The sequence below is a fragment of the Portunus trituberculatus genome, chromosome 23 (genome assembly GCF_017591435.1).
Source record: "Portunus trituberculatus isolate SZX2019 chromosome 23, ASM1759143v1, whole genome shotgun sequence".
Lineage (NCBI taxonomy): Eukaryota > Metazoa > Arthropoda > Malacostraca > Decapoda > Portunidae > Portunus > Portunus trituberculatus.
This window is the reverse complement of record NC_059277.1, coordinates 14797612-14807611: the sequence shown is the minus strand read 5'-3', so window position 1 is coordinate 14807611 and position 10000 is coordinate 14797612. Positions and strand designations below refer to the sequence as shown.

The following is a 10000-nucleotide window of genomic DNA, read 5'->3' as shown; positions in this document are numbered from 1 at the left end:
CAGCATGAGTGAGCCGCGGTGGTGGTACGAGGCAGACAGCTATGTAAGAAATATGGCGGCTATTGTGGAGGCCGGAAGTAAAACTAACACCACCACCATCACTCTGAACACGGCAAGTCCCGTGACTCCCGACATGTGCCAGGAAGTTCTGGTGTACCTCTACAGGTGTGTGTGAAGAGAGAGAGAGAGAGAGAGAGAGAGAGAGAGAGAGAGAGAGAGAGAGAGAGAGAGAGAGAGAGAGAGAGAGAGAAATTCTTTATTAGATAATAAAGTTACTTAAGACAAATATTCATGAATCACAAAGAAAGAGATGTGGGACAACACGGGCTAGTCATGAAGCTGTGTGGTGGCTGAGACATGGTCTTCCCTCCCGTTGGTAGCTAAAGACTGATCTTCACTCAAAGGCGGAGGACAGTGAAATAAATTGTACTTGTGTTTCATTACATTTCATTGCTAATTTTTGTATTCGCAGATATAGATGTGATGCTATGGTTGTGTATTTGACGGATATGGTGCAATATAATATGGCAGCTTATAAAAACTGAATGTGATTGTGAGATCATATCTGTTCTTCCTAACTTAAACTCCTCTCCCTCACAGAAAGGAGAAAGCCAAGTGTCTGAGGTCTCAAACAGTAGATACCAAAAACAAATTAAAAAAAGTCATCTCCTTGTTTCTTACTTGAAAAGAAAAATGCTACGGAAGAGACAATTCAGGTTTGGTGGTGCCTTGAAACTCCTTTGCAAGGTCAAGTGGCAGGAAAGTGGAAATACAAATGTAGGCAGAGTTGCCGTCTAGCAATAAAGAAGAAAACGAAAGTCAATTCTTCCATTAGAGGTGAACAAAAATAACAATGAGTGAGTGGAACGTCTAAAGCAGCGGAAGGGAGGGATGGAGAGAAAGATGTAGGAAAAAGTTCAGAGGAACAGCCATGAAGATACACTGATTACACTCCGATAGAGAGAGAGAGAGAGAGAGAGAGAGAGAGAGAGAGAGAGAGAGAGAGAGAGAGAGAGAGAGAGAGAGACAGTCAGTATGAAGGATGGGATGGAGCGTCCATGAGGTCAAAAGCGTTTAACTATCATGTATAGAGAAGCTCAGAAATATATTAAAAAATGGACCAAGAATCATTAGAACAGGAGACGGAAAATGATGTGTCATTGAAGAGGAGGATATAAATAACTAGTCTAGACTATAGAGCAGCGGATGGAAACCTTCATCCTGTCACAGGCCACCTGAATATTTTTAACACAGGTCGCGGGCCATATAAAATTACTAGTATTTTTTCACATTTTCAACTTACTTCACTATTTTTAGTTTGACAGTAAATGGTATTTACTGTCAAACTAAGAATGATTTAAATGCCAAACTTTTATAAATCCTGATATTTCACTACATGGTTCGATGAAAAACTAAATTGCTTCTAATAGAACTTATTGAGATTATTATGTTACGTCTGCTCACCGGGAAGTATGACGCTCTACAGGGTCCCCAACACTATATTTCACAGCAGTCGTAACACTCAGGTTCTTTCTGCTGAAAGAGTGCAAGCTCATACCAGACTGCCGTCCCCACACGGCGTCACAACAGTCCAGAGAGGCGACGAGATACTCCGCTCACTCGTAGCCTAATAAGGGTCTAGTAATGATGCCAGCATGTACCAATCTCTTCCCTGAGCCTTGCACACCCAGCCCCTAGTAGTAAACAAATAATACTACAGAAATAGAGGTCGCCAGCAGTGTATAACTTCCCCCACTGCTAGGGAATCTCCTTAGCAACTCCTCCTGATAGCAAACCAAGTAGAAATTATAGATAGTGTATAAGTTATGTGTTACGGGCGAAGCATTAATACTCCGCAGAGAAACCGCCCACAAGGACAATTCCAACCACTTCTCTACGGGAGTATTAATGCCTCTCCACACGTCTTGAACCCAGGCTGTAAGTGCCCACAGACTGGGACAAGACGCGTGGTGTATATTACTATATTATTTAATGCAACAGATGCTTGCCAGCACCTGTCAAGACTGACTCCACGTGCCTAGGCCTTACTACAAGACACGGTGTGCATTCCACATCCGGTGGTATACACAAGCCCAACTACCAACTCCGGGTGATAACTAGCCACGCAGGCAGTTGTGAGTGTTGCCACTCACAACATGTAAAAATTCCAAGGTGGCGCAACAAAAAAATCCAAGAAATGCCAAGATTTTCTTACATGGTTACTAGATTGCTTAAATAAAAAGTACTTATACACCAATCAAGAAATTTTGTACTCACCACAACATAATAGATGACTGGCTTATTGAAGGAAGACAGACACCTCTGGCATTGGGTCTTCCTCCAATTCATCACTGCCTTCTCCTTGATGTAGAGTGACGTTTCTCTTCATTCTTGATGTTTCTTCTTGTTCCTTATATCTTTTATGACAGTGCCCTGATTTTACTTCTCTGATTAACGAAAAGGAGGGCTCCCAGCTCTCACAAGTCACTTCTTCTCGTGCAATAGCTTGCTTTGCTAGCAAGCGATTTGCTACGGTATTTGCATGTAACTTGTTGGTCTTATCATTTTTTATTATGTTGATCTGTGAAAAAATCCTTTCCACACATGCAGAAGAATGTGGCAAAGCTAGTAAACCACACATTAATCCAGACACAAGACCAAACTTTGCTCTGTTGTTTCCATCTTTGACTGAGTGTAAATCATTCCAGAAAGTGGTTGCAGATTGATTTAGGCACTTCAGTGAATCTTTAGCAAAGAGAAGATCGTTCCATTGTTCTTGTAAGATGTCTAGATCTTTCTCATTTACCAGAGTTGGGAAATGAATTGCAAGTTTTGTTAGGGCTTGCAGGCTCCGTGTATTTGAGAGAGCTTCTGTTGGGTTCATAGCTTTCAACATTGCAATAATACTATCCTTTGCAAATGGAAATCTCTTTTTTATCTGCAGACATAACTCTACTAGGAACTGTTTGCAGTGAACTCGAAACAGTCTTTCTTTATCCTGAAGAGCTTCTAACTCCAGCAGTCCCTCACATCTGCCACCTAGACTAAGATCTTCCAGTCTCTTGTGCAAAGATTCATCACTTGGGTCAATGAGAGCTAGCTGATGAGACTGGATTACTTCAGGTTTTAGGAAGAGACCAAGAATGCTGCGATAATTATCTGAAATGGTTGAGTGCAAGGTTCCAAGTCTGAAGTGCTGAGACTGAAATTCAATATTCATCATGTCAACCTTACCCAAAATGTAGTTTATGAATAACAGCATGTGTTTCGTTCCACGAGTCGTCATCATTTTATGTATCTGTGAAGCTCCATCAACTTTGTCGGTCCTTGATTCGCTTTGAAAGAATAGCTTTAGGGCATCCCATTGCTCCAAGACTCTAGAAACTACTTTTCCTCTAGATAGCCACCTTGTCTGTGCTAACTTCAGCATCTTATGACTTGGCATATCAAGTACTTCTTGAATTAACCGAAAATCATGATTTCGCTTGCTGCTTCGGCGCAAAGTAGCAACATATGTCCTTCAAGAAGGATTCTAGCCATGATGGTAACCGACTACTTGCATGGCTGGCACATAATGCAAATGAGTGACAGATACAACCTAAGACAAAAACATGTGGAAGATCCTTCTTTAGAAGTGCTTGGAAACCATTGTTCGCCCCCAGCATGGTAGAACAATTATCACTTGCAAATCCTATTATATTGCTCAATGGAATTCCTGCTGAGCTAAAAACCTCTTTCACTGCACTGTACAGTCCATTTGCTGTACCATCATTTACCTCAACAATATCTAAAAGGGCGTCTGTTACTTTTGACCTCTTTCTATCATAAAATCTTACCACCAGTGCCAGGATCTGTGAGACAGATGCGTCAGTGCTCTCGTCAATTATTAATGAGAATTTGTTCTCCTTACATATGTTAACTATTTTCTGACGCTCTTCCCAAGCAATGCCATGTTGCAGTAAATATGATGCTTTAGTTTTTTTCAGTGAAATATCCTTAGCAATGTCACTGTCTGCAAAAGCTTTTTTCAAGACATTCACTAAATGGTCTGCTTGGAGAAATGGCATGTTATGCTCTGCCATAAATCCTGAAATAATTAATTCAGCTTTTGCTACCTTTTCTGGTACTTTTTTGAAGTGCTGTTGAATGTTTACCTGAGCCATCGTGTGACCGCATGATGGGGCAAAGGCACGTGAAATTGAATTACACGCCAACACCCGCCCAGACACCCAGTGACAAAAGACGCATCGTGTGACGTGGCCTTTACGCCTCGAGGGGCACCATACCCCTCAGAGATGCCCCTCAGAGAGTTCCTTACATCTCGAGGAATACCATACTCCTGAGGGTACCCGTCAAAGTGCTCTTTACCACTCGGGTAATACCATAACCCTCAGGGAGTACCCCTCAAAATGTTCCTTACCACTCGGAGATACACCATACACCTCCATGGCACCAGGCTATTTGTACCATCCATCTCGATGGTTACCTTATCCTCGGAACAGGGAGTTTCCACCATCCCTTTGAAAACACCCTTCCTTCAAAGGGTATCCTACCCCATGGGTACTTCTATCATCCATTACCCTACCTGTTACAGGTGTTAAGCCTTTTTGGTATAGAGAGTTTAACTTTGTTTGGTTAGCACACATAAAGTTATTAAGTTTATTGTTTTTATATGTTGTCCAGCCGAGTGGTTTCACTGGTAGTTTTGGTGTTCTTAAGCAACCCAGGTGTAGAAAGAAAACTCAGGATATAAATAGTTTGTATATTATGTACAAATTTACAAGTACTGTCCAGACACAACGTGCAAGTACATACGGAAACGTGCTTAAAACTAGGGAAAGTGTTTATAATGTCACTGAGTTCACAGGGTCACTAAACTCCGCAGCACACAGGTTAGACGCACACACCACTTGACACACCCTGCACTTCCCAGTCGCTGGCTAACCTCTTACTGCTCTCGCCGGGGTAACAGCGCGCCTGGCCTCCAAATGGACACAAGGGTGCCAGTCATGTGACAAGGGAAATCTCCACTGGGTGTATTGTGTGTCGTTCATTACATTTATTTCTCGCTGGTAGTCATACCTAGATAAAATGCATCCTACCTATGGCGATTATATTAATTTGTTTTATTTATCTGAGTCAATCATGAATGCAACAATCACTTGTTAGTTCTATGAAATAAAGAAGCACCTGCAACCTCTTTTTAAGGAAAAGGTGAGGTCAGCATTCACACGTGTTGCACCATATTACGAAAGATTGCATCAGAGTTCTATAATGATTGATATACTTATGTACAATGGGTCCTATCTATCCTATGGCAGAGAAACAGGTGGTTACTGCATTTACAACTGGAAGTCGCAACTAGACTCCAGGAGTGTCTGGGCATCTCTGTTGGTGAGAGAGGGATCTTCTCTTGCTATTTTGCTTCTCTCTTCACTTCCCTGCTTTCCTGACTTTGCCGCGCTGGACACTTGCATTGGAGAGATTTTTATTTTTATGGCGTCACTTTTCTCTACAATGATTTTTCCATGGCAAGCTCAACACATGCTGAGTTAGGAGCACCAACATCGCCTTTTGGCAATTTTGGAAATGTCCATGCCCTCTTGGTGTTCATGAATAGCAAGTGGTTACAAGAGCAGGCGAACACAGTTGACAGCGTGTCCCCAAGTGAAGTTCATTTTGTCCTTCACGCTATATCCATTGTTGCTGCTGGACTGGCACAAGCACACTCTCACAATCGCCCTACTCTGGAGAGGGAGGTGGGTTCCAATCTGAACACTAGGTGGGAGGCCTTTAAGGGCAAATTGAAGGAGGTCTTCAGCGTCAGGATCCCTTTTACCTGGATTTCATTTCTCAGGCATCACTTCAGACGGTACTGGGTTCCCAGCTTCCGGTCTTCAAGTTGGCAATGCCACAGGCACCCAGTTCTGACCATAGGGTATCTACGAGAAAGAGGGACTCTGAGCCACAGCCCTCCAGACTTCCCAGTCGCCAGCCCCATATCCTACGGACCTACAGGGAGGAGGTATGAATAATGCAAGGAACCAAAAATTCCATAAGCTGCCTTTTCATGGGACCAAGCTGGCGTAGCATCGAAGAAGCTCCCCAAGACCACCGTAGCAATACCAGACAGTGATTACCCAGCACTTGGCCTCCTGTCCGGCTTTGGCATCCAGGGTGGTTATGAAAGGGCTCTCCTGGTCTTGGCTCCGTCGTCCTCTCCTTCACCTTCCCCACTCAGCTACCAGAGTGTTAGACTTTATATTTACCCATGTTGAAAACATGCTCCACAGAGGAGTGGTGGAACCTGCCTTGGGTCCAGTACTTGTTTCCTCCCTGTTTATGGTACGCAAGATGAAATCTGATGTGGGCAGACTTGAAGGTGCTCCCATTCATTATCAGATGCTGACGATTGCTCAAGTGTGCTTTCATCTGCGCGGTGGGGATTGGTTAGCATCCCTCAATCTTCACGATGCCACCCAGCATGTCCATATCTGCCCAAGCTCCAGAAAGTTCTCGCTTTTCAGGTAGGAAGACGGTGTCTCCAGTTCACCTCTCTCGCTTTTGGCTTGTCCATTGCCCTAAGGGTTTTTCTCACCTCACAAAGATGGTAACCACCAAGCTTCTGGCAAAGTGGTAGACTTCTTAATGTATTTAAATGACCAGCTCATCATCTACCCCTCCTTACAACTTGCGAGAGAGAGAGCAGAAACAACACAGAATATGGGGTTCAAATTGAATGTTCCCAAGTCCGCTCTAACACAGACAGGCATAGAATGGGACACTGCCACGGAAAGGGTGCGCCTGTACCCAGACAATTTCCTCAACATTCATTGGGGACTCTTTCATGCATCAGTATCCTTCTGCCAGTGGGAGTTCGTCCTGGGATTCCTAAACTTCGTAGCAGTTTGCCCCCCTCCTTTTTTTTTTTTTTTTTACCATGTGGGCTTTTCACGGGAATTTATGGGCTAAAGGGGATACTGTTTAGGGTACCTCGTATCTCAAAGCCCACCCGCTAGGAAACCGTTGCCCCTCCGAGTGAGGAAGCCCGACCTACACTCGGACCGTGGACAGGATTAGAACCCGTGCGCTTAGAGACCCCTCGGACCCCAAAACGCGTATGGTTCCACTGTACCACGGCAGCCCTTTGACAGGATTCGTCACCGCTGGCTTGTCATGGGGTCAACTCAGCCATACTTGTATATCCTCATCTCACCGAATTGCTACGACCTTGGCTCGCCGACCGTTGTCTCTAACAGTTGGCCCTTTGGGTTCCTCCACCACAGCAGATGTGGGTTTCAAGAGGCACCTCCAATGTAGGTTTGGGATACCATTCCTCCATGGGCCACCGAGTGTAAGGAAGGTGAGGGAAGGGGCTCGAACAAGCCCATATCAACATGAAGTAATTGTGGGTTACTTTCATATTCCTCATCATGCACAGGGACCTGTGCAACGTGGGAATCCTTTTCGAATTGGACAACGCGTCTGCGGTTCACTGTCTCAACCACCAAGGGTCTTCTAAGTCAGAAGCTCTGTTGTCCTTCTCGGAGAGGATTTTTTGAGAGGTCTCCGCCGATTCCCTTCATCTCTAGAAGAATCTTTGGGCGGACGTCTTGTCCTCACTTCCAACATACGTCCGGTTTCGCCTCTCCCACCACAGCCTAGCTGCCTCAGTACCTCTTAAATGACGTAAGAACGAGTACAGGGGGTCCAGACTCTTTCTCTGAGGTTTGGAATAGGTAGCGCTACATCTACCTCTTTTTTCCTCTGTCCACCAAGTTTCTTCTGCGCGTCTGCCGCCAGCCTCGGTCGTACAGAGGAAAGGTCCTCCTACTAGCACAGTGGTGACCGGCCTAGCCGTGTTTTCCGACCTAAGGCAGTGGTGTCCCAACCCACTCGCGGACGAGATATTCACCTTCCATCCTGAGCGACAAGAAGGGGAGGAGTGACTCGATTTGACCTGGGGATTATCAGCGGTCTGGGAGGTTGACCTCACCCATGTCTAACCTTGAAAAGTAGCAACGCTGGAGAGCAGTGGTGGTACATTTTGTGGTATCTATACAAAATCATTGTCTTCATTACACTAAAACAATATTCAAAGCTCTCTATACATCCTTATTAGAAATTTAGAGGAATACACTTTTATGACGGTTCATTACGATGTAAGTTAATAATGAGATCGAAACATGTGCTACGATGCCTGGCGACGCCGCAGCCGGGGAATCCCGTTAGGTCTCCCCTCAGCGGCCTTCATATTTGAGTCGGAATATAGGTGCTGGCATTCCTACGGAGCGACTCTGTCTCATGAGTGACGGAAAGAGGTCAGTAGTCCTCCTCTCGGTCTTTTGTCACTGGTTACCTTTCTCATACCTGGCTAGATACCCCCTGTGTTGCTTTTGGAGTGCTTCCTACAGTTCGGTCTCATGATGTTGGCTGACTTTTCTATCCCTTTTAGCTTTAGGGTACCATCTTTTTTTTTGTGGAATACAATTTCTGTTACAACTTTTGTACAATAAAGTTTTGGTGGTGTTTTTCTTCACGTTTTCTTACCCAGACACCCTACCTACCTTCTGTGGAAGGTAGCTGGTGCATTACGGAACGAGTCTCACTAAAATTCCCACTTTGACACCTTCGGCGAAAAGCCTCATTTTGAGGGGAGACGAGTGAAGCTAATGTACGCAATGGTTACCTCTTGGGCGCTGCCTTTCCTCCCCTCTTGTATTGGGTTGTATGGGATATCTTAATGATGCACTTCAGCCGACACGTACCAGCTATTTTCTTTTTTCCATTCTCTTCCAAATGCAGCCTAACAATTCTAGATGACTTTTTAGTGGAATATTAATCGTGTGTCATTCCTAGAATGACGTCGCTGAAACGACGACCACAATAGTTGGTATATTAGCCTTTATTATTAGTGCTTAGATGATTGCTCTAACTGATGAAACCCTTTACAATGTGAAAGGTGCTGTGTGTATGTTGCGTGATAGTTAGAAGTGTGCGGTGGCGCGGCAGGGCAAGGGGAAGTGCTGGTGCCGCCGTGAGTTCGGGCCTGGCAGCGCGTGAGGGAAGACGTTCGTTCGCTGTACTCCTCTGTGTTCTTTGTGGCGAATAAACTAGAAGAGAAGTTGCCTTTGCCTGTCTTTCCTGCCCTGAGTGAGCACCTGAGTCTAACTGTTAAGTCCAATGCCCACGACATCCTGGTTGTGGCCCAAGGGACCTGACAGAAGCTGGTGTGGTGTTGGCTGGACAGTCACCGTGTCTTAAGTGGCTTACACCCCCGTGGTAAGGACAGCTCAGCAATATTGGTGTTGGGAGTACCGCAACAATAACAACAACAATAATAATAATAATAATAATAATAATAATAATATTAACACTACTACTATTACTACTAGTGCTGCTGCTGCTGCTGCTGCTGCTACAACTACTGCTACTAATAATAATAATGACGATAATGCTAACAATAATAATATTAATAGAAATAATAATAATAATAATCTATTATAATTTTTATTATTATTATTATCATTATCATCATTACTATTACCATTTTTTATTTATCATTTTTTTACTATAATCAATATTATTACTATAATTACCATTATTGTAAACGCAGTAATATCATGGTTATCACTATCATCATTGTGGTATCTTCAGCAGCGTTTTCGCCGTTAGCTTATGCTGAGATGACATGGTAGGTACGTCACAACTTGTAACCATCTTAAGCGTAACCGTTCTGGCGCGCAAGATAACTCAACTTCATGTTGAGATCATCTTGCCTGCACCGCAAGGTGATGGAAACCTATGTTGAGATGACGTCACATTTCAACTCATGACGTCAGATACACACAAATTGTGCGTCTGTGCCTATACAACACATAAATAGCATAATCTTTTCAATTTATTGAAAGTTGACTGCCTTACCGGTGCCGCGGACAACATCCCTCTTGTGCATGTCATCTTACTTGTTGAATACCCAACATCGGCCGCCAAAACGCTT

General features: G+C 44.1%; 1 protein-coding gene and 1 long non-coding RNA gene across 3 annotated transcripts in view; one reads left to right on the top strand and one right to left on the bottom strand.

Annotated features, from left to right (window-relative positions):
• The window catches only part of LOC123507943, a 1593-nt gene extending 387 nt beyond the window's left edge, over window positions 1-1206 (top strand). Inside the window, exons 2-3 of the long non-coding RNA XR_006675836.1 lie at window positions 4-165; window positions 601-1206. This is a non-coding gene — a long non-coding RNA (uncharacterized LOC123507943). The remainder of the gene's footprint in view (window positions 1-3; window positions 166-600) is intronic.
• LOC123507936 overlaps window positions 1-10000 on the bottom strand; it is a 196909-nt gene that overhangs the window by 75418 nt on the left and 111491 nt on the right. The gene's annotated exons all lie outside the window — the stretch shown is intronic.